This window comes from Bombina bombina, chromosome 5 (assembly GCF_027579735.1).
Source record: "Bombina bombina isolate aBomBom1 chromosome 5, aBomBom1.pri, whole genome shotgun sequence".
Classification (NCBI taxonomy): Eukaryota; Metazoa; Chordata; class Amphibia; order Anura; family Bombinatoridae; genus Bombina; species Bombina bombina.
The window spans coordinates 507201592-507225810 of record NC_069503.1 but is presented as its reverse complement, the minus strand read 5'-3'; the positions used below and the strand labels follow the sequence as shown (position 1 = coordinate 507225810).

At 39.3% G+C, this 24219-nt stretch overlaps 1 long non-coding RNA gene across 1 annotated transcript in view; it reads left to right on the top strand.

The window, feature by feature from the left end:
* LOC128659406 (uncharacterized) overlaps positions 1–5482 on the top strand; it is a 124416-nt gene extending 118934 nt beyond the window's left edge. The window contains exon 2 of the long non-coding RNA XR_008402367.1: positions 5273–5482. This is a non-coding gene — a long non-coding RNA (uncharacterized LOC128659406). The remainder of the gene's footprint in view (positions 1–5272) is intronic.
* The last annotated feature ends 18737 nt before the right edge of the window (positions 5483–24219 follow it).

Here is a 24219-nt window from a genome sequence, read left to right as displayed (position 1 = left end):
GGGACTCAGGCAGTGGAAAGGACCTTGATGTGGTGCCTGAGCTTTCCCATTTGGCCAGATGCGGTAACCAACCTTTCCAGTTGTGATTTTATCTTAGCTGTGAGCTAGCTGGTGACTGCTGGGTGTTTCTATGTGTTGTATTACTTTTTGTTTGTAATCCCCCTTGTTTCTTGCACCCATTCCGGACTGGGGTTAACTGCCTGTGGCTCTGGTGACATCACAGCTTTTTTGGAGTGCTATTTAGCACCCAGGGCTGGATGTTGCTGAGTCACAGGATGTGTACCTGATCCGGTCTTGGAGTGCAGTTCCCTTCCATGTTTTGTATTTTCTCTGGAGGATTAAATCCACCTGTGCACCCCTTCTTTGTTCTCAGTCTGTTTGGCTTTGTGAGCTCGCATGATGGTATGGCTGTGTTAGGGACTCAGGCAGTGGAAAGAACCTTGACGTGGTGTCTGAGCTTTCCCATTTGGCCAGATGCGGTAACTAACCTTTCCAGTTGTGATTTTATCTTAGCTGTGAGCTAGCTGGTGAGTGCTGGGTGTTTCTATGTGTTGTATTACTTTTTGTTTGTAATCCCCCTTGTTTCTTGCACCCATTCCGGACTGGGGTTAACTGCCTGTGGCTCTGGTGACATCACAGCTTTTTTGGAGTGTTATTTAGCACCCAGGGCTGGATGTTGCTGAGTCACAGGATGTGTACCTGATCCGGTCTTGGAGTGCAGTTCCCTTCCATGTTTTGTATTTTCTCTGGGTGATTACATCCACCTGTGCACCCCTTCTTTGTTCTCAGTCTGTTTGGCTTTGTGAGCTCGCATGATGGTATGGCTGTGTTAGGGACTCAGGCAGTGGAAAGGACCTTGACGTGGTGCCTGAGCTTTCCCATTTGGCCAGATGCAGTAACTAACCTTTCCCGTTGTGATTTTATCTTAGCTGTGAGCTAGCTGGTGAGTGCTGGGTGCTTCTATGTGTTGTATTACTTTTTGTTTGTAATCCCCCTTGTTTCTTGCACCCATTCCGGACTGGGGTTAACTGCCTGTGGCTCTGGTGACATCACAACTTTTTTGGAGTGCTATTTAGCACCTAGGGCTGGATGTTGCTGAGTCACAGGATGTGTAACTGATCCGGTCTTGGAGTGCAGTTCCCTTCCATGTTTTGTATTTTTTCTGGGTGATTACATCCACCTGTGCACCCCTTCTTTGTTCTCAGTCTGTTTGGCTTTGTGAGCTCGCATGATGGTATGGCTGTGTTAGGGACTCAGGCAGTGGAAAGGACCTTGACGTGGTGCCTGAGCTTTCCCATTTGGCCAGATGTGGTAACTAACCTTTCCAGTTGTGATTTTATCTTAGCTGTGAGCTAGCTGGTAAGTGCTGGGTGTTTCTATGTGTTTTATATATATATATATATATATATATATAGCTAGAGATGAATATATATATATATATATATGTCTAGGTATCTCGAGATCTATAGGAGGATATCTCTTTAAAAATCCCTCTGAGATATTGTTTAATGTGCATAAGATTGTAATGTAAAATCTTTTCATTATCTCCATAGTTAAACATATGTCTATACATATAAGTCCATGTTTCACTATATATGAGAATGTACAGTATCTCACAAAAGTGAGTACACCCCTCACATTTTTGTAATTATTTTATTATATCTTTTTATGTGACAAGACTGAAGAAATTACACTTTGCTACAATGTAAAGTAGTGAGTGTATAACAGTGTACGTTTGCCATTAATGTCTAAACCGTTGGCAACAAAAGTGAGTACACCCCTAAGTGGAAATGTCCAAATTGGGCCCAAAGTGTCAATATTTTGTGTGGCCACCATTATTTTCCAGCACTGCCTTAACTCTCTTGGGCATGGAGTTCACCAGAGCTTTACAGGTTGCCACTGGAGTTCTCTTCCACTCCTCAATGATGACATCACTAAGCTGGTGGATGTTAGAGACCTTGCGCTCCCCCATCTTTCATTTGAGGATGCCCCACAGATGCTCAATAGGGTTTAGGTTTGGAGACATGCTTGGCCAGTCCATAACCTTTACCCTCAGCTTCTTTAGCAAGGCAGTGGTCGTCTTGGAGGTGTGTTTGGGGTCGTTATCATATTGGAATACTGCCCTGCAGCCCAGTCTCCGAAGGGAAGGGATCATGCTCTGCTTCAGTATGTCACAGTACATGTTGGCATTCATGGTTCCCTCAATGAACTGTAGCTCCCCAGTGCTGGCAGGACTCATGCAGACTCAGACTATGATACTCCCACCACCATGCTTGATTGTAGGCAAGACACACTTGTCTTTGTACTCCTCATCTGATTGCCGCCACACACGCTTTACACCATCTGAACCAAATAAGTTTATCTTGGTCTCATTGGATCACAGGACATGATTCCAGTAATCCATGCCCTTAGTCTGCTTGTCTTCAGCAAACTGTTTGTGGGCTTTCTTGTACATCATCTTTAGAAGAGTCTTCCTTCTGGGACGACAGTTATGTAGACCAATTTGATGCAGTGTGCGGCGTATGATCTGAGCACTGACAGGCGTATGATCTGAGCACTGACCCCCCACCCCTTCAAACTCTGCAGCAATGGTAGCAGCACTCATACTTGTATTTCCCAAAGACAACCTCTGGATATGATGCTGAGCACGTGCACTCATCTCCTTTGGTCGACCATGGCGAGGCCTGTTCTGAGTGGAACCTGTCCTGTGAAGCCGCTGTATGGTCTTGCCCACCGTTTCTGCAACTCAGTTTCAGGGTCTTGGCAATCTTCTTATAGCCTAGGCCATTTTTATGTAGAGCAACAATTCTTTTTTCAGATTCTCAGAGAGTTATTTACCATGAGGTGCCATGTTGAACTTCCAGTGACCAGTATGAGAGAGTTTGTGAGAGCGATAACACCAAATGTAACACACCTGCTCCCCAGTCACCCCTGAGACCTTGTAACACTAACGAGTCACATGACACCGGGGAGGTAAAATGGCTAATTGGGCCCAATTTGGACATTTCCACTTAGGGGTGTACTCATTTGTAGCCAACGGTTTAGATATTAATGGCTGTGTGTTGAGCTATTTTGAGGGGACAGCAAATTTACACTGTTATACAGGCTGTACACTCACTACTTTACATTGTAGCAAAGTGTCATTTCTTTAGTGTTGTCACATGAAAAGATATAATAAAATATTTACAAAAATGTGAGGAGTGTACTCACTTTTGTGAGATACTGTATGTCAAAGTAAAATCCCTGTGTTTGCTTCTTTTTTTTTTGAGACCTCCGATCTTTAGCCCTTATGACTTTTGGGTGCAATAATTTTTTTAAATATTTTTTATTAGACTGTAATGTATTTCGGAAGTGTTTCGTGAAACTTTTATGTTGCGCAAAACTGTTAAATACAGCTTTTCATGAGTGGAAAGGATTGTTGCGTAAAAGGCGAATGTGCATACAATCTTGGTTTTTCAAGACTTGTAATAGCTGCACTATGGAAATTGATAGCAAAAAGATCATATTGTGTGTGGAAAAGTCATAACGCATGATTTGTAATATTGCCCATAGAATGCAAGGGAGTGCCACTGGCTTGGATTCATAAATTCTTGTTTTGTCTGAGAGCTAGCACTTACTTTATATATTGTAATAAAAGGGCTGATCTTTGTTTAATAGTAATAGGGCCTCTTTGAAAGGCAGCTTCTTGAAAAGTTAAACATAAAATGGATGCATGTAGTACAGTTATAAGCTTGACGTACACTATAGCTGTGGTGCAGTGCAGTCATACGCAAAGTAATCTAGACTGGTCATTGTTAAACCCTAATTTTCAGGTGCTAGTAAGTGTGGATATGGTGATCAAATTACTTAAATTGCAATTCAGTGGGCAGCCTCAGTGACTAATCATTTCTAAAATTTGAGCAAAATTGATTTCATTTGATGAAACAATGAGAACCTGTTGTTGAGATATAAAAGTAGAAGGCTTCCTTAGTTCATACATGGTTACCAGAAATATATGGACAAGCTCAGTAGTGTTTTCCCATAGCTTCTCTCAACCAAGATGGCCAATACTGGTGGCTAACATATGGTGTATTCCTGTCTCAATGTTTATTCAATAGATGTTACTGCGTAAAATTGTTTAGTTCAACATGTATCATAATAAGCTACATACTGGCTTCTACAATAGATAATAGAATGTACAAATTCTGCTTTAATCATTTATTTTATAATAATAATAATAATATTACTATTATAGACTAGCCTTTAACTGTGTGTGTTAATATTTAGTGTACCATTCAGACAGCTCATTCCTATATGCATCTATCTTTAATTGTAATGCCCCTTTATCCGTATTCTCTTATTACTGCAACTTTTTAATAGATAGATTATAGATTCTTTCTGATATCAAATACAGGATGATATAATCTCAAGTTTCATCTAATAGATGGTGCTGTGTAAAATAGTTTGATAAAATATTAATTGCAATAAACTACATATAAGTTTCTCCAATATATCTCTTTGTAGAACTGCTTAAGGGGTCATCAATCCTCAAAGTTTCCTTTCATGATTCAGATAGAGCATATAAATGTACTCCGCTTTCCAATTTAATTTTATTATTATATTTCTTAATTATCTTGCTATCCTTTGTTAAAGGAACATAAATTTTCTGCTAGGAGCTAGCTGAACACATTGGGTGAGCCAGTGACAAGAAGCATATCTGTGCTGCCGCCAATCACCAGCCAGCACATAATTGAACAGTTGTCTAAAATTGCATGAAAGTTTCATGAAATCATGGAAGTTTAATTTTGTCTTTCAAGTCGCTTTAAATGTATTATTTATGAATTAATCTGCCATATTTATTATGGGCATGTAAATCAATTATTACTTAGTGCAGCATTTAGATACTTTGGGGGCAATATAACAGTGTCTGGCGGACATGATACGCTGTCGGCATTTAGCAGTGATTGCACAAGCAGTTCTGGTGAACTGCTTGTTCAATGCCGCCCCCTGCAGATTGGCCGCTAGCCGGGGGTGTGGTGTCAATCTACCCGATCGCATGCGATCGGGTGGATTGATGTCCGCAGGCTCAGAGGAGGCGTATGAGTTAAGGAGCAGTGTTTCCGGCTAGCCTGAAGGCTCGATTGGAAACAGATGCATTGGGGCAGATTGACTGTTTAATAAATTGGCCCCTTTGTGCCTCTACATGTTTAAAGGTTCATGATTCAGATAGAGCATACATCTTTTAACAAATTTCCAATTTACTTCTACTGTCATATTTGCTTTATTCTCTTAGTATCCTTTCTGGAAGGAGGAGGAATGCACTATTGAATCAGCTGTTTTCGGGTGGTGACATCACATGCCGACCGGGAAGATTGATTGAGTGTAGCCCTGAGGAGTCTGATTACTACACGTAGACTCTGTATAAAGATACCTTTATGAGCATTAATTCTTTGAACCTGTGTGAATACCTGAAATCTGTACAAATAAATTGGTGTGAAAACGATACTATACTATTTGGGGCTTTCTTTATTCCCACAGCAATTGCGCTTTTCAGTGTTGGAGAATCGGATGTGTGCTGAAGCTGTAAGACAAACAGCTTGTTTTTGGGAGGAACTGCAGTTTAGGAGTAAACGATAAGCTGATAAGTATACAATAAGAAGATTGTTTGTTGGTTGTTGGTACAACACCTTATCACTGGACATAATAACTTTCATATTTGGTGACTATATTCCAGGCTTGTCTTCCACTATAAGATAATATTTAAATAGACTGCAATAGTTTTACTGATCGATAATTGCGCTAACATTTTTTTTATCTTGGTGCTTATATCATAAATATAGAACTTTAGTTTTCAAGCTATGGGCTAGATTATGAGTGGTGTGCTAATTTTGCATTTGCGCAGTAACTTCGTAAGACGAAGCATTTTTGCGCACAAGTTGAATTGCGCCCAAGCAAAAAACCCAACTAGTGCAAAGAGCAGAGCTTTGAATATCATAAATGCGTTCTTCACCCAAAAGGTTCCGTGAGTGCATTTCATTTGGAGGTATATATATATATATATATATATATATATATATATATATATATTTATATCATTAAAAATACTAAGAACATATTCCCCTATGTGAAGAACATTGGGATGTGAAATGTTAACAGTAATTATATAGTAAAAATTATATAGTACGTACTGTATATAGTTAAAAACATTATTAAATATTAATATTGAATAGAAATGCTTTTTCATCTTTTCAGGTATTTGACTACAAAGGGCTCCAATGCACATATATATATAAATGAACAATATGAACAAAACAGTATGTTTTAATTATCAATTAAATAGAGAAAATACAATTGACTAGTACAGGTTTTGGGAAGGTTACTGTTTCTTTAGATCTCTGGCAGTCATTATTTTTTTTTTTTTTATAAATTTTTATTGAGTGATAAATAGATACAACATCGATAGCGTTACATCAGTCTATTGATTACTTTACATAACAGGTATGGTCCTGGTATACAATCCAGGAAGAAAAAATAATAAAAGAGAAAATAAAGGGAAACAGGGTACCCAAATAAGAGGAAAGAAAAAAAAACATAAGGCAAAACTTGTGCACTCATAAGCATTTTCCTAAACATTAAGTTCACAGTGTCATTCCTCAAGCCATAATATCAAATCACTTAAAACAGTTATATATGTCATTTTACTACGTCATATAACATTTCCTTCCTGGGTGAGAATCAAACTATACTACGAAGGCATGGCTATGATCGGGGTGAAGGTAATACTACGGGGTATGTAGTGACCTGTACTCTTCCCACAAAAAGGAAATGGACAAATAATCATCTAACCTTTTAGATATCACAAAATGGTACTTTTCTAGTAATATAGTGGTGGATACTAAGGATCTCCATTTCTCCACTGTGGGGGGGTCTGTTTGTTTCCAGTGTTGTGGGATCAATCTTTTGGCACTATTGATCAATATATATAGTAGTTGGAGTCTGAGTTTGCATCTAACTTTTGGGAATTTATTAAATAGTATTGTCACCGGGTCTAAAGGTAGTATAATGCCAAGAATCTTTTTGATTTCTTCTATGATTGCTACCCAAAAAGAGTGTATCCTGGGACACAGCCACCATATGTGCGCAAAAGTGCCCGGTTGCTCACATTGCCTCCAGCAGATTGGTAAAGTGCCCTTAAATATTGTAGCTAGCCTAGAGGGTGTAAGGTACCATCGACATTGGAGCTTAACATTCATTTCACGTATTGATACTGAGGAGGTGTATCTGTTCATGTTTTGAAATATCTGAAGCCATTCCTCCTGTGATAAGTGGATCTGCAGGTCCTCCTCCCACCTAGCTGTATACGAGGGGAGTGTTCTAGAGTGGTGTGTCAATAGTAATTTGTATGTTAGAGATAATAAGCCTTTTTTAGGAAATTCCATATAACACATATTTTCGAAAGCAGTAAGGGGCCTTAAGATGTTTTCTTTCTCTTTGTGGCTAGTGATAAAATGGGTGAGTTGATTATAGCTAAACCATTGTCCAAACACTCCATCCTGATATTCTTGAAGGTCTGATCTAGGTTTCACTGTCTTATTGTGTAACACATGATAACACAGTGTGGATTTGCATAATGTTGTGACTACCGTTGGGGGGCTGGGGACTCGAAGAGGTAGGCTTGGGTTGTGCAGTAAGGGGGTGAGTGGCGATGTAGGGGAGGATATAAGTGATATTTTTGTAAAATGTTTGTCCCACAGTTTATATGTCTCTAGTGTTAACTTGGAAGTGTCTTGGGCAAGTCGTCTATTCTGAGGGGTGATCCAGCAATAGCTTCCCAGCTGTGTTGCTCCTGCTAGAGCGTGTTCTAAGGACACCCATTCTTTACTTTGTAAATTTTTGCTCCAGTCGGCTATTCGGGTAAGAAACACCGCCCATCTATAAAATTGCAGGCAGGGTACCCCCAACCCACCGTTTTCTTTTGAACGATACATCGTAGTTTTAGCTATCCTCTGTCGCTTGTTGTTCCAGATAAACGAGTTAAGGATCTTTTGTAGTGTGTTTATTTGCGAATCTGGAATGTGTATAGGGAGTGCTTGGAAAATGTAGAGTATTTTTGGTAGTATCGACATTTTGACTGCATGTATCCTTCCTATCCAAGAGAGGGTTTTATTTTGCCAGGAGTTCAGCTCTTGCTGTATACTTTTGATAAGGGGCTGATAATTAAGTGAGGCCAAGAGGTGTGGTTTGCTAGTTAGATTAATCCCTAAATATTTAGTAGAAATTTTTTGGTATTTAAATTTATGGGTTAGTACTATGGTGTGAATATCATCCTGGGAGAGGCCAATACTTAGGAATTCTGATTTGCTGACATTTACTTTGAAATTTGAATATGATCCATAGTGAGTGAGTTCTTCCATTACAGCTTGTATAGAGCTGCATGGTGATGACAGTGTGAGGAACACATCGTCAGCATAAAGTGTGACTTTGTATTCCTGTGAACCTATGCATATACCTTTAATATTTGTGTTTTGTCTAATTCTAATAGCCAAAATCTCCATAGCCAGTACAAATAGCAGTGGCGAAAGTGGGCACCCCTGTCTTGTACCGTTACTTATCGGGAATGAAGAGGAGAGAGCGTTATTTAGTACTACTTTGGCGCTAGGGCGACTATAAAGAGCAAATATCTTAGTAATGTATGCATCTGGGAACCCAAATTTGTCTAATGTTAGCCTGAGGAAAGCCCAATGTAGCCTGTCGAAGGCTTTTTCTGCATCCATAGATGCAAATATAGAAGGTAGATGGTGTGTGGATGCATGTTCTATCAGGGTGATTATTTTAGTAGTGTTATCTCGGGCCTCTCGGCCCGGGGTAAACCCAGCCTGGTTGATACCTATCAATGACGGAAGGACTTTATTCAAACGGTGAGCTAAGATTTTGGCGTAAATTTTTGCGTCTACATTCAGTAGTGATATAGGTCTAAAGTGAGGTGGGCAATCAGGGGATTTTCCCGGTTTAGGAAGAACTGTTATGTGGGCTTCCAACATAGATTTAGGGAAGGATCCAGTGTGTTCTGCATGATTGAAGGTATTTAATAAATGGGGGAGTAGAATTGATTGAAAAGTTTGATAATATCTGGTCGTCAACCCATCGGGACCGGGGCATTTGCCTGCATTCAAATTTTTAATAGCTGAAGCTATTTCCGAGGGCTTTATTTGTGACTTCAAGGTCTCGATTTGGTCGTCAGTAAGCTGTGGGAGGTTACAGGAATCTAAGTATTTTCGTATGTCGCTTTCCTCTCTATCTGCCTCAATATTTCTATTGATATTATATAAAGTATAGTAATAATTGTGGAATTGTTGCAAAATCTTAGGGGTTGTCTGAACCTTAGTATTGTCTGATAACTTAAGGTGATGAATATATGCTTTTAGTTTTTTCCGTTTGAGTGTTCTAGCTAAGAATTTGCCTGCCCTGTTTCCTTCATAGAAAAATAGTTGCTTAATTCGCAGATGGGTTTTTTGTTGTTCAATGGACAAAAAGTCATTGAGTTGATCACGGATGTTTTTTATGTCTGTTAAAATATGGTTATTGGTGGGGTCTAGTTTATGGGCATATTCAGCTTGAGTCAATTTAGAGGTAAGTGAGTTGTATAGTTGTGTGGCTATTTTTCTAATACGGGACTTTAGTTCCATGAATTCTCCCCGGATCGTACATTTATGAGCTTCCCACAGGGTGAAAGGACTGTCTACGGAATGCATGTTTTTCTCAAAGTACTCAGTCAGGGATTTAGTTATCTTTTCTAGATTTAGGGGGTTATTAAGGAGGGAATCATCTAATCTCCAAATATAAGGGGTTTGTCGGGTATCAGGCCATTTAATTTTCACTTCCACTGTAGAGTGGTCTGACCAAGAGCATGGCGTTATTTTAGATGTGTGAACTAGTGAGAGACCTACCTGGTTGGTCATAATATAGTCTATTCTGCTATAGGAAAGGTTTGGAGGGGAAAAAAAGGTATAGTCTTTTTTGTCAGGGTACACAAATCTCCACACATCGTACAGGTTATTGTCTTTAAGGGCCTTCCAAAGAAAGTTGGCAGTTTTTTTAGAGGATAGCGATTTTGTGTTAGAAGTGTCTAGGTGTGGTTCCATCGGAAAGTTAAAGTCACCTCCCAAGAAAACCAACCCCTGTGCTAAGTCCAGATATTTACGGAAGAGTGATTTAAAGAAAGGGATATGTTTGGAGTTAGGAGCGTATATATTTAAGAAAGTTACTTGTGTACCATACAATAGTCCCGATATCCCTACATATCTGCCGTCCATGTCTCTGTCAAGTTTTTGAAGTGTAAATGGTATATTTTTGTGTAGGAGAATACTAACTCCTCTTTTTTTAACGTCAGCTGAGCTGTGATAGTGTTGAGTAAACTGTGACCCAAGATACCCTGGCTCCTTGTGTTTTTTAAAATGGGTTTCCTGTAAAAAAAGGATGTCTGCCCCCTTCTTGGCCATATCTGACAGTGCTTTATGACGTTTATTGGGAGAGTTGAACCCCTTAACATTTTGCGTGATCAATGTTAATCTACGGGCCTTCGAATTCATAATAGACGTGTAAATAGCATAGTAGATGTAGGATTTGTTTATGAGGAGTGAATATATAGTCATGAGTGCAGCATAACATAACAATAAACAATAGAACAAGAAAAACAGTTAAACACCTCAGGACCAGACCGACTGGGTCTGTAGCGGGCCCGAGCGCAGGCACAGCCCTAAAGGCTGCCCCTGCCCACACTTCCACTATCCTGAAAAAAGAAATTGGAGGGTATATGACGACAGCACATTTATACACATTTAAATGCAATTAGTAATAGTGATAATGGTGATGATGATGATAATAATGATGATGGGGGTCTATGCATAAATTTTACTTAAACTAATAACAATGCAACATGGTGGAACCAAATATCTCAAACATCAAAGTGCAGAAAATGGTAAACATAAATATGCCAAAGAAAATAACAGTACAGTTTACAGGCCCTCAATCTGCAAAGCTGTTAAGGAACCATTACCGTACATACTCCAAGGCATACTTAGAAAAAGTCAGTAGTAGTTCTAGGGATCAGCGTCCAGCTTTCAATCTCGGTGACCTAGGTTGTATAGTCCTTTGGGTCTTAGGGGTCTGGGGTTGCTGGGGTGAAGGAGGTCTTTTCTGTGAAGTGCCCGCTTGATGCCATTTCTGTAAAGTGTTGGCAGACGGAGTCTTGTCCTGTGAAGGTGGCGGGACCTCTTCATCTTGCAGAACTTGAGGAGGCTCTATTTTAAGGATCTTACAAAAGGCTCCTATTTCCGAGATGTCTTTACATATATGCCTCCTATCTTCATGGATGACCAAGAGTTGAGTTGGGAAACCCCATCTATAGGGGATTCTTTTTAGTCTGAGGAGCTGTGTTAGGGGGCTGAATTCTCTCCTTTGTTGAAGTGTTCTCTGGGATAGATCCGCATAAAACTGCAACACATTGCCCCTGAATCTAATCGGCTGATTCTTCCTCGAGAGGCCCAGTATTTCTTCTTTTTCACGAAAGTTCTTGAATTTAATAATTATGTCCCTTGGAGGAGCAGAATCCGGTGGTTTCGGGCGCAATGCTCTATGGGCCCTGTCCCAAAGTATTTCTTCGTTAGAGTTAGACCCTCTCAAATGATTAAACAGAGCTGGTAGATAGGTAGGTAAGTCTTTTGGTAACACAGACTCAGGAATGCCGCGGATACGCAGGTTTTTCCTGCGGCTCCTGTTTTCTAAGTCATCCACTTTGTCATACAACAGGTCTATAGAATGTTGTTGACGGTCATATTTTAACTGTAGTTGGTCGAATTCCTCTCTAATAGTGTCGTTGCCATCTTCCAATGCTTCTACCCTGAAGCCTAGGGCATGAACATCTTGTTTCAGATCTGCTAGTTCCTCTCTCACGCACCCCCGGACTATGTCCGCGATATCCTGTTTAGATGGTAGGGAAGAGAGAACATCTGCTGGGATTTGCACTAATTCTTGGGCAGTCTGTGTTAGTCCCAGGGTCTCAGATAGCATAAGGTCGACCCCACTCGCCACATTGTCAGTAAGGCTACCCTGTTCCACAGTCCCGAAATAGGATGTAACTGAGTTGTTTTTATTTGGTAGGGATTTGCTTATTTTATCTGGTTTGGATTTCTGCTTGGAGGTCATGATGTATGCAGGTTATATGCTTTAGTATTTTCCCTAAAAGTTCTGCCCTTCTAGAGTTTAGCATATGATGTCTTGAGACCGGATGAGTTTCTTGTGACAATTTTACTGCAGCAAGTTCCCTATCTTTGGGTTATGTGTGCTATATCCGTGAGGCCTTAACAGGCCTGACCCACGTGGCTGTCTAAATTTCTTATAAGTTATTGCAAACAGTCCTCAGTGCCGCTTGTTATTACTTTTTCCTGGGATTGTCTCTTGTCTTACAGTAAAGAGGGGGTAAGTGGCCTGTGACTGTTTTCACTTTTCTCCTTAACGTGGCCTTATCGGTAGTTTGGGTCTACGCAATGCGTATGGGAGGTAAAGGCCCCTCGGCCGCACTCACCACTATGCAGGACTTGTCGATCTATTCAGGGATCCAGTGACCCCGGTCCTGTCTACTCGATACTGCGGTCGGCCTCCTGTACAGTGCGTTGAAAGGTAGCGTGGGCTGGTGGACCGCACCGGGAGTTCCCAACTGCTGTGATCGCGGTCAAGGGCGTCCTTTAAGATTGTAAAAAGAGCTCCGGTGCAGGTGCGATAAGCTCTTGCTGAAGGCAACACCAGTTTGCAGGAATATTTTAGGCACGAACCCCCTAATTATAGTTATCTGTGCTGTAACATCAACGGAGCTCGGAATTACACGTCCATCTTGGATGCGCCCGGCTCCGCCCCCCTGGCAGTCATTATTTTAACAATATTGGTTATATTATATTGCACCTGTGACTGGTAGTTGCCAGCTATGATTATAGCGTTCAGACGGAATGCGTAAGCCAGCCTAACAGCAAGAGGTTTTTATGGACTGTCCTGTTGATCGCTGATTTTATTAATTCTACCAATAAATGTTAAGTTTTATATACTTCAAGCCGCTGTTCATTTTTTCCATTTGGACTGATGGTCTTCTATGCCTGAGAGCACCGGATTACCCCACCATATCAGCCATTTACCTGAGGCTCCAACAAGCGACTTGACCTTGGAGTGACGTAAGCACTTTTGGATACATATGTGATTACAATGCTGTTTGGCGTATGAGAGCAGGTGCCTGCACATGCCTCAGAGTCGGGGTAAGATAGACAGATTGAAGTTGCACCAAGCCTAAGAGTGGACACAGAGGAACCCCTGAGTCCTGAACAGGAGTAATTATCGGATCCTGTGTCTGAGGTACTTTTTGACTTACGGTCTTGTGAGCGGGGTGTGTCTTACTGAAAATGCATATAGAGCATTGCTTCACTATTATACACTTTCAAAATATGGAGTGCACGGAATAATAATAAATCTGGACGGTATACCATTGTGTGAAATAGCGCAAATTGGAACGCATCACTTATATATGAAGTTGGGGCATGAAAATAATTTGAATAAACATTAGGGGGTCTATTTATGAAATGTCTGTCCGACATGATACGATCAGCTGATCATGTCCGACAGACATTGCTGAATGCGGAGAGCAATATGCTCTCTGCATTCAGCATTGCACCAGCAGCTCTTGTGAACTGCTGGTGCAACGCCGTCCCCTTCAGATTTGCAGATTTGCTAGCAGGGGGTGTCAATCAACCCAATCGTATTCGATTGGGTCGATTTCACGTGATCTCTGTCCGCCTCCTCAGAGCAGGCAGAGAGGTTATGGAGCAGCGGTCTTTAGACCGCTGCTTCATAACTGGTGTTTCTGGCGAGTCTGAAGGCTCGCCAGAAACACGGCCCTTCAAGCTCCATACGGAGCTTGATAAATGGGGCCCTAGATCTGATCTTGTTGTGGGATGAGTGAGCCCTGGCTGCAACTATAAGTCAGGTTAACTTCTTTGTGTAGAAGAAGGTAGTGAGGTCATGATAGCCAAAGTTCTAAGGTTAGCGCTCATCAGTCTTTTGCTTGTGCACTAACTTTTTTTGCTTTCAACTTGTAATATGCATGTTAACCCACAATACATTTATCGGGGTAGATTTACGGAGCAGTGAATGCTGCTATCTACCCCCGTACTTTCCGGCTTGCCAGAAATGTAAGATAAGAAGTAGCAGTCATAAAATGGCTGCTTCTTAACTCGTCCGCCACTTCTGAGGTGACGGAGAGCAATCAGCCCGATTCAATATGATCGGGTTGATTGACACCCCCTGCTAGCGGCCGATTGGCTGAAAATGCTTGTGCAATGATAAATGACGACAACGTATGCAGTCATGTATGGTATTTATCGATGTGGGGCGGACATGATCTGCTACAGCGGATCATGTCTGCCCGCACATTGATAAATCTACCCCTTACTGTCAGCGAGCAAAAAAGTAATTTAGCATGCCCCTTGTAATCTAGCCCATTGTGGGCTAAATTACAAGTGTTGCGCTAATGTTAAGGCCTTTGTTGATCAACAGTTATGGTGTAAAACTAACAGGCTATTAAGTTATAGATCATAGGAGAGAGTTTTTATTTGAATGGTGGTTTCATTGTAACTGTATTCCAATTTTATTGCTTTAAAGGGACAGTCTAGTCCAAAATAAACTTTCATGATTCAGATAGGGCATGTAATATTAAAACAATTTTCAAATTTACTTTTATCACCAATTTTGCTTTGTTCTCTTGGTATTCTTAGTTGAAAGCTTAACCTAGGAGGTTCATATGCTAATTTCTTAGACCTTGAAGGCCGCCTCTTAAGAATGCATTTTAACAGGTTTTTCACTACTAGAGGGTGTTAGTTCATGTTTTTCATATGGATAACACTGTGCTCATGCATGTGAAGTTACTTGGGAGCTATCACTGATTGGCTAAACTGCAAGTCGGTCAAAAGAACTGAAATAAAGGGGCAGTTTGCAGAGGCTTAGATACAAGTTAATCACAGAGGTAAAAAATATATAAATATAACTGTGTTGGTTATGCAAAACTGGGGAATGGGTAAAAAAGGATTATCTATCTTTTAAAACAATAACAATTCTGGTGTAGACTGTCCCTTTTAAGTCACTCAGTATCTATCTTGTTTATATGTCTCATTTATATGTCTATTATTGTATCTTATTTGAGGGATGGGACACACCCCCATGGGGATGTCACTATGTTACTCCTATTTTGAACCGTGATTTGACTACACCCAAAGTTATATGCTTCAGTTTTTGGTTAGTGATATATACTGATTGATATGAAGGATAGATTTTGGGTACTGAGGTCAGAGGTAGTAATTTAGATTATGAGATCGGACTTATTATCCAGTCTATGGAGTGGGCGGATTGGTCACGCCCCTTGATGATGTTATTACCATTGGCTAGTTTACAGGCTTTTAGATTGTTTGAGGAATGATTACTATACCCATAATTTGTGTGGAGATATACAGTACCCGATACACAATTTTGTCAACAATGTTGATAAATTACTTTTTGTTATTGTGGGCTGGATTACGAGTGGAGCGCAAATGTTTGCACCCGAGCCATATGGGGTTATCGCGGGGGGTTGCACTCTTCAGGCTTACTGCTGGTATTACGCTATTTAATAAAAAACTTATTAAAGGACCAGTCAACACAGTAGATTTGCATAACAACAAATGCAAGATAACAAGACAATGCAATAGCACTTAGTCTGAACTTCAAATGAGTAGTAGAATTTTTTTCTGACAATTTTAAAAGATGTATTTTTCACCTCCCACTGTACCATGTGACTGCCATCAGCCAATCACAAATGCATACACACTTATTCTTGCATATGCTCAGTAGGTGCTGGTGACTCAAAACGTTTAAATATAAAAAGACTGTGCACATTTTGTTAATGGAAGTAAACTGGAAAGTTGTTCAAAATGGCATGCTCTGTCTGAATAATGAAAGTTTAATTTTTATTGAGTGTCCCTTTAAATACTGCACACAAAAGTTATAAAGGCTCAAAGATATGGGGTCTCAGATGGCAGCCAAAGGGTTTTAACATACAGATACATATATATATATATATATATATATATATATATATATATATATAGATATATAGATATATATATATATATATATATATAAATGTTAATGTATATGTTTGTGTATATATATATATATCTTTATATGTAATTATGTATTTATATCTGTACATATTTATTTACAGACAAATACACATATAAACAAATACATATATATATATATATACAATTATATTGGAGCCCTTTGCTGTTAAGAAGATGAAAACATGTTAAAAACATATTTATGCAATATTAATTTGTAGTAAAGTTTTTAACTAAGTATTTACTGGAAATATTTCACATGCCAATATTCTGCACATAACAGAATATGTTCTTTGTATTTCTAAATAGACATTCCTATATATATATATATATATATATATATATATATATATCTGTATATACAGTATCTATATATAATCGTGTGTGTGTGTATATATATATATATATATATATATATATATATGTATAGGTATAGATATATATTATACTAAAATACCATCAGATAGAAATATGTATCTGTTATTTGAAGAACATTGGAATGTGAAATTTTCATATTTTCCTTTTGGGTTAGCGCACATGAAAATATGCAATTGGGTTTGTGCGAGAGTGGGTTGTTCCCCCCCCCCCCCCCCATTATTTTCTCTCCATTGAATCCTAAAGGAGAATACGTGAACGCAAATGCAATATTCTAACTTCGGCTTTTTGTGCTAGTTAGCTCAAGCACAAAAAGCTTACTTATAGAGCAATTATCGCTTGAGCGGTAGAGTTAATTTGCACTTCACTTGAAATCTGGCCCTGTATATTTACAATGATTATGAAGGAGGTACTGACCTATTATTGGATATGTACTGGGGGTCGGGGTTCACTATCGCTTTATTAAACACCTGTGATCTGCACCTTGTTTGTCTGAGGAAGGGGTGAAGGCCCCTAAAAAAAATGTTCACATTAAACTTGGTTGCTGTGACTTAAATCCACCGAGTGTGGCCTGTTTTATATACACACACCAATATATATATATATATATATATATATATATATATATATATATATATATATATATATATATATATATATATTCCTATAGATTTATATTTTACATTAACATTATCAGATATATATAGAAATATATATTTAAATGGCCAGTCAACCTAAAAAAAATGTTCCTAAATATATGTAAAAGGTTATTGAAGCTAAATACATCAAACAGTATTCCAAAGTGGAACGTTAAGAAATGTGTAAGTAAATCAACTAACTATTTCATCCTTGGCCGTTTAGAGATGGCCGCCTGGGCCCTCCTACCCCCGATGTCATCCTGATGTATTCAGTCTCCCAAAATTAAATCTAGTTGAATTAGCGCGGTTCCGCAAATTGCGCATGCGCAATGCGCCGATTATGCTCAAGGGGGGCTTTTTTTTGCAGGAACTACTAACAATCGCTCAGTATCGTAACCGCTCACTTTCAATTAAGGTAAATTGAATACTGTATCTAACAGTCTATCTGCTGATAAGAACAACCACTACGATACTGAGAGGTTGTTAGTAGTTCCTGCAACAAAAAGCCCCCCTTGAGCATAATCGTCATATTGCGCATGCGCAAATTGCGGGACCGCGCAAATTCGACTAGATTCAATGGGAGACTAAATACATCAGGATGACGTAGGGGTAGGAGGGTTCAGGTGACCATCTCTAAACAGCCGAGGATGAAATAGTTAGTTAATTTACTTATACATTTCTTAACATTCCACTTTGGGATACTGTTTGATCTATTTAGCTTCAATAACATTTTACATGTATTTAGGAGAATTTTTTAGGTTGACTGTCTCTTTAGTGATAGAAATTACTTTTTCTTCTATGTGAAGAACATTGAATTTTAAATTATGCATAACGCACTTCGGGCTCCGCATTTTAGGTCTAGCATGGTATGGCAATATTAAATGTTTAAAAAAATAATAATTATAGATACTGTAAAAAAAATGTGATGGAATATTTAGACTTTTTTAGCACATCTATAATAGTTTTTTACATTAATATTTGTTTCAATATTTTATATGTAATAAATACATAGTGCACCTTAATATAAGTTTCTTTCATATAGGTGGCGAGAGTCCACGATTTGTTACTTATGGGATATACATTCCTACCAGGAGGAGGCAAAGTTTCCCAAACCTCAAAGCCTATAAATACCCCACCCACTTCACTCATATCTCAGTTTAAACTTTGCCTCCTTTGGAGGTGGTTAAAGTACGATGTGCTTAAGATATGTGCTTCAGTGAATACTGAAGTCCGGTTTCCCCTCAGAATTACAGTGCTTGTCAGTGGGATGTTTGGGGAGTTTTGCCTTTAGACACCATGTTGAAAACCTCTGGTAGTCTTTAAAAGGCCCTCTGTAAATGTTGTCGCAGTAAGCCTTTTTCTGCCTCCGTTTACAGATCTACATACTCCTATCTTCTGCCTCTGCTAATAGGCTTTTCAGTACTGGTTGCCTGTCTGCTTAAAAAGTGTCTACAAAAATAAGGTAAGTATATATTCCTTTTAGACACAGCTTTTATTATTGGGCACTTGTTAAAAGTATAGGCTTATATGGTTATATAGGCAGCCCAGGGACAAGCGTTAGTATGTGTCATGCTGGAAACAGTTAGGGTTCTGATTCATAATTGTGATCTATTTTTTGTGTGTTATATGGAGCGTTTAGGCTCAGAGAATACTTACATTCTCTAGGTGGATGTTTTTAAAAAATTATACAGAGTGGCCGCCGTGTTGCGCCTTTTTTTAAACCCCCAGTGATGTCAAAAATGTTCGCGCATTTTTTACATTTAAATAGTTTCTCTCTATTTTCAATATCGCCCTCATTTTTATATAGGGGCTTTAAAAGACAACAGCTAATAAGCGCTCTATATTTATTGTTTTTAAAGAAACAGTTATTCATTTAGCAGACTTCTTTTAGCACAAACTTTTCCAAATCTCAAACGGCTAGATTACGAGTTGTGCATTAGGCTTAAAAAGCAGCGTTGGCCGGTCCTAACGCTGCTTTTTAGCGCCCGCTGGTATTACGAGTCTTGAAGGTACACAGCTCACTTTTTTGGCCAGACTTGGAAATACCGCAAATCCACTTACATAAATTGCGTATCCTCTTTTTTCAATGGGACTTGCATAGCGCTGGTATTACGAGACTGACAAAAAGTGAGCGGTAGACCCTCTCCTGTCAAGACTGGTACCGCATTTTAAAGTCAGTAGTTAAGAGTTTTACACTACAACGCCATAGCATTAAACTCTTAACTAAAGTGCTAAAAAGTACACTAACACCCATAAACTACCTATTAACCCCTAAACCGAGGCCCCCCCACATCGCAAACACTAAAAAAAAAATTTTAACCCCTAATCTGCCAAACCGGACATCGCCGCCACTATTATAAATATATTAACCCCTAAACCGCCGCACTCCTGCATCGCAAACACTAGTTAAATATTATTAACCCCTAATCTGCCGACCCTATCATCGCCGACACCTAGCTACATTTATTAACCCCTAATCTGCCACCCCCAATGTCGTCGCCACTATATTAAAGTTATTAACCCCTAAATCTAGGTCTAACCCTAACACCCCCTTACTTAAATATAATTGCAATAAATCTAAATAAAAATAACTATCATTAACTAAATTATTCCTATTTAAAACTAAATACTTACCTATAAAATAAACCCTAAGCTAGCTACAATATAACTAATAGTTACATTGTAGCTAGCTTAGGGTTTATTTTTATTTTACAGGCAAGTTTGTATTTATTTTAACTATGTAGAATAGTTACTAAATAGTTATTAACTATTTAATAACTACCTAGTTAAAATAAAGACAAATTTACCTGTAAAATAAAACCTAACCTAAATTACACCTAACACACCCAAAAACACCTAACACTTCACTATAACTACATTAATTCCCTAAATTAAATACAGTTAAATACAACTAAATAAAAAAAAACACTAAATTACAGAAAATAATAAACAAATTACAAGATTTTTAAACTAATTACACCTAATCTAATCCCCCTAACAAAATAAAAAAGCCTCCCCAAAATAAAAAAAAAAGCCCTACCCTACACTAAATTACAAATAGCGCTTAAAAGGGCTTTTTTCGGGGCATTGCTCCAAAGTAATCAGCTCTTTTACCTGTAAAAAAAATGACAAATCCCCCCAACATTAAAACCCACCACCCACACAACCAAACCTACTCTAAAACTCACCCAATACCCCCTTAAAAAACCTAACACTAACCCCTTGAAGATCACCTTACCGGGAGAAGTCTTCATCCAACCGGGCCAAAGTCCTCAACGAAGCCGGGAGAAGTCTTCATCCAAGCCGGGGGCAAAGTGGTCCTCCAGACAGGCAGAAGTCTTCATCCAGACAGCAATCTTCTATCTTCATCCATCCGGCATGGAGCGGGTCCATCTTCAAGAGATCCAGTGCAGTGCATCTTCTTCCAATGAAGTCTTCTTACTAAATGACTGTTCCTTTAAGTGACGTCATCCAAGATGGCGTCCCTTCAATTCCGATTGGCTGATAGAATTCTATCATTCAATCGGAATTAAGGTAGAAAAAATCCTATTGGCTGATGCATCCAGCCAATAGGATTGAGCTGGCATTCTATTGGCTGATTGGAACAGCCAAAAGAATGCCAGCTCAATCCTATTGGCTGATTGGATCAGCCAATAGGATTGAACTTCAATCCTATTGGCTGATTGAATCAGCCAATATGATTTTTTCTACCTTAGATCCGATTGGCTGATAGAATTCTATCCGCCAATCAGAATTGAAGGGACGCCATCTTGGATGACGTCACTTAAAGGAACCGTCATTTAGTAAGAAGACTTCATTGGAAGAGGATGCTCCGCGCCGGATGTCTTGAAGATGGAACTGCTCCACGCCGGATGGATGAAGATAGAAGATGCCGTCTGGATGAAGACTTCTGCCCGTCTGTAGGACCACTTTGCCCGGCTTGGATAAAGACTTCTCCTGGCTTCGTTGAGGACTTCAGCCCAGTTGGATGAAGACTTCTCCTGGTAAGGTGATCTTCAAGGGGTTAGTGTTAGGTTTTTTTAAGGGGGTATTGGATGGGTTTTAGAGTAGGATTGGTTGTGTGGGTGGTGGGTTTTAATGTTGGGGGGATTTATAATTTTTTTTACAGGTAAAAGAGCTGATTACTTTGGGGCAATGCCTCGCAAAAGGCCCTTTTAAGGGCTATTTGTAATTTAGTGTAGGGTAGGGCTTTTTTATTTTAGGGGGGCTTTTTTATTTTGTTAGGGGTATTATATTAGGTGTAATTAGTAAATCTTGTAATTTGTTTATTATTTTCTGTAATTTAGTGTTTGTTTGTTTTTGTACTTTAGATAATTTTATTTAATTGTATTTAATTGTTGTTAATTTAGTTCATTTATTTAATTATAGTGTAGTGTTAGGTGTTATTGTAACTTAGGTTAGGTTTTATTTTACAGGTAAATTTATCTTTATTTTAACTAGGTAGTTATTAAATAGTTAATAACTATTTAATAACTATTCTACCTAGTTAAAATAAATACAAACTTGCCTGTAAAATAAAAATAAACCCTAAGCTAGATACAATGTAACTATTAGTTATATTGTAGCTAGCTTAGGGTTTACTTTATAGGTAAGTATTTTGTTTTAAATAGGAATTATTTAGTTAATTATAGTCATTTTATTTAGATTTATTTAAATTATATTTAAATTAGTGGGGGTTTAGGATTAGATTTAGGGGTTAATAAATTTAGAATAGTGGCGGCGACGTTGGGGGCAGCAGATTAGGGGTTAATAAATGTAGGTAGGCAGCAGCGATGTTAGGGACGGTAGATTAGGGGTTAATAATATTTTATTAATGTTTGCGATGCGGGAGTGCGGCGGTTTAGGGGTTAATATGTTTATTATAGTGGCAGCGACGTTGGGGGCGGCAGATTAGGGGTCAAGAAGTGTAGGTAGGTTGCGGTGAAGGCAGATTAGGGGTTAATAAATATAATGTAGGTGTCGGCGATGTTGGGGGCAGCAGATTAGTGGTTCAAAAATATAATGTAGGTGGCGGCGGTGTCCGGAGCGGCAGATTAGGGGTTAATAATATAATATAGGTTGCGGCGATGTCGGAGGCGGCAGATTAGGGGTTAATAAGTGTAAGATTAGGGGTGTTTAGACTCGGGGTTCATGTTAGGGTGTTAGGTGTAGACCTAAATATTCTTTCCCCATAGGAATCAATGGGGCTGCGTTAAGGAGTTTTACGCTGCTTTTTTGCTGGTGTTAGACTTTTTTTCAGCCGGCTCTCCCTGTTGATTCCTATGGGGAAATCGTGCACGGGCATGTTACACCAGCTCACCGCTAACGTAAGCAGCGCTGGTATTGAAGTGCGGTAATGAGCAAAGTTTTGCTCAAAGCTCACTTCTTGTCAGGTTTGTAAAAACTCATAATACCAGCGCTGTCTGTAAGTGAGCGGTGAGCATAAACTGCTCGTTAGCACCGCACAGCCTCTAACGCAAAACTTGTAATCTAGGTGAAAGTTTTTTATGCAAATAAGGAATTATATTACATTTTTTTCATGTTTGCTTTTTTACTTTGTCTACCACAATGGAACATCTTGCTTCTGTCCCTGAAATTACCTTTGAACCTGAGTCTGTTTCTACCAAAGCTAAGTGTGTTTTTTGTAAAACTTCTGAAGTGCCATCTTCAGCAAATTTATGTGACTCATGTATAGTATTTCTATCCCGTCCTAATGATGTATCTATGTTTTCAAATGCTCCTTTTGTTTAAAATTCACAGATGGATACAGATAGCGTACCTCCAGCAATGAAGACTTTTTTGCTGCTTCAATTAAGAAGGCCCTGATTGAAATTCCGCCTTTTAAATAAGCGTTAGAGATCTGCACGTTTTACCATCATCTAGTAAAGTATGTAATGATCAGACAATTATCTTCTCATGATGGTTCCTCAGATTCTGAGGCTCCCCATCTGATACAGAACCAGATAAATATTTTTTTATTTTTTTTTTAATTTAAAATTTTTATTTTTATTGTAAACATAAGTTATCACAATTCTTTGAAACGTTACAGATATGAGGTAAACACAGCAATCACAAAAAAGATATCTCACATGGCATTAACATGACATAAATATTGCATAATTAGACCAGGCGTTCGTCTCCATTCCTAATAGACCTAAAGATCAAACTATAACTTAGTGGAAGGTGAAATGAGGAGTGAGTAGCAGTGTTCACAGATTGGGTGAATCGTGATCAGATGGTAAAGTAAAATTTTGGCGTTTATCTCGCCTTTTGTTCTGCTTTCTTTAAAAGCGGAATTACGCTAGTAGCTAGTTGTCATGTGGGTATTGCCTGTATAAGCAATGGAGCGGAAGCTAGGGCCAACGGGGGCCGCCGCTCCAAAGAAGTGAAATCAAGCTTCAATCATCTTTGTAATGTCATGGGCGAAAGTACCCCCTATGGGGGGGGGAGAGGGTAGTATGTAAGGGGGGGGGAGGAGGGGAGGGGGGGGCTCATTGAGTTTGAGGGGGGGTGAGGGAGGGGGGAGGAGGGTGAACAGATCATCCCGTACCCGGATCAAAGGCCTGTGGTACTAAGGGGGCACGAAGTCCTAGGATTTAGTTCTGAGACTCTGCAGGTAGGCTTCCCAGGGTTCCCAAACAAGACAAAAAATTTCCGACTTGCGCCGGATTCTGTAGACATAGTCTTCCATGGACTTGACATAATTCAGGTATTCCAAGACACTCTGCCACTTTGGGGGGTGCACTTTTTTCCAGTTCCTGGCAATTGTCATTTTAACTGAGGTGAGTATGTAAATAAGAAGGGTTCTCTGGTGCGGAGGCATTTTCTCCAAACCCAGGTGTAGGAGAGCCATTCCAGAGTCTTTTATCTCTGGGAGACCCATCAAACCACAGATCTTACTGGTCTTATCCCAGAGTGACTTTAGGTTAGGACAAGTCCACCAGGTGTGCAGTGGGGTGCCAATGCCACCACAGTTCCTCCAACAGGTTGGAGGGTGATTAGGGTAGAGGGTTTGCAATCTGGTCGGGACCAGATGC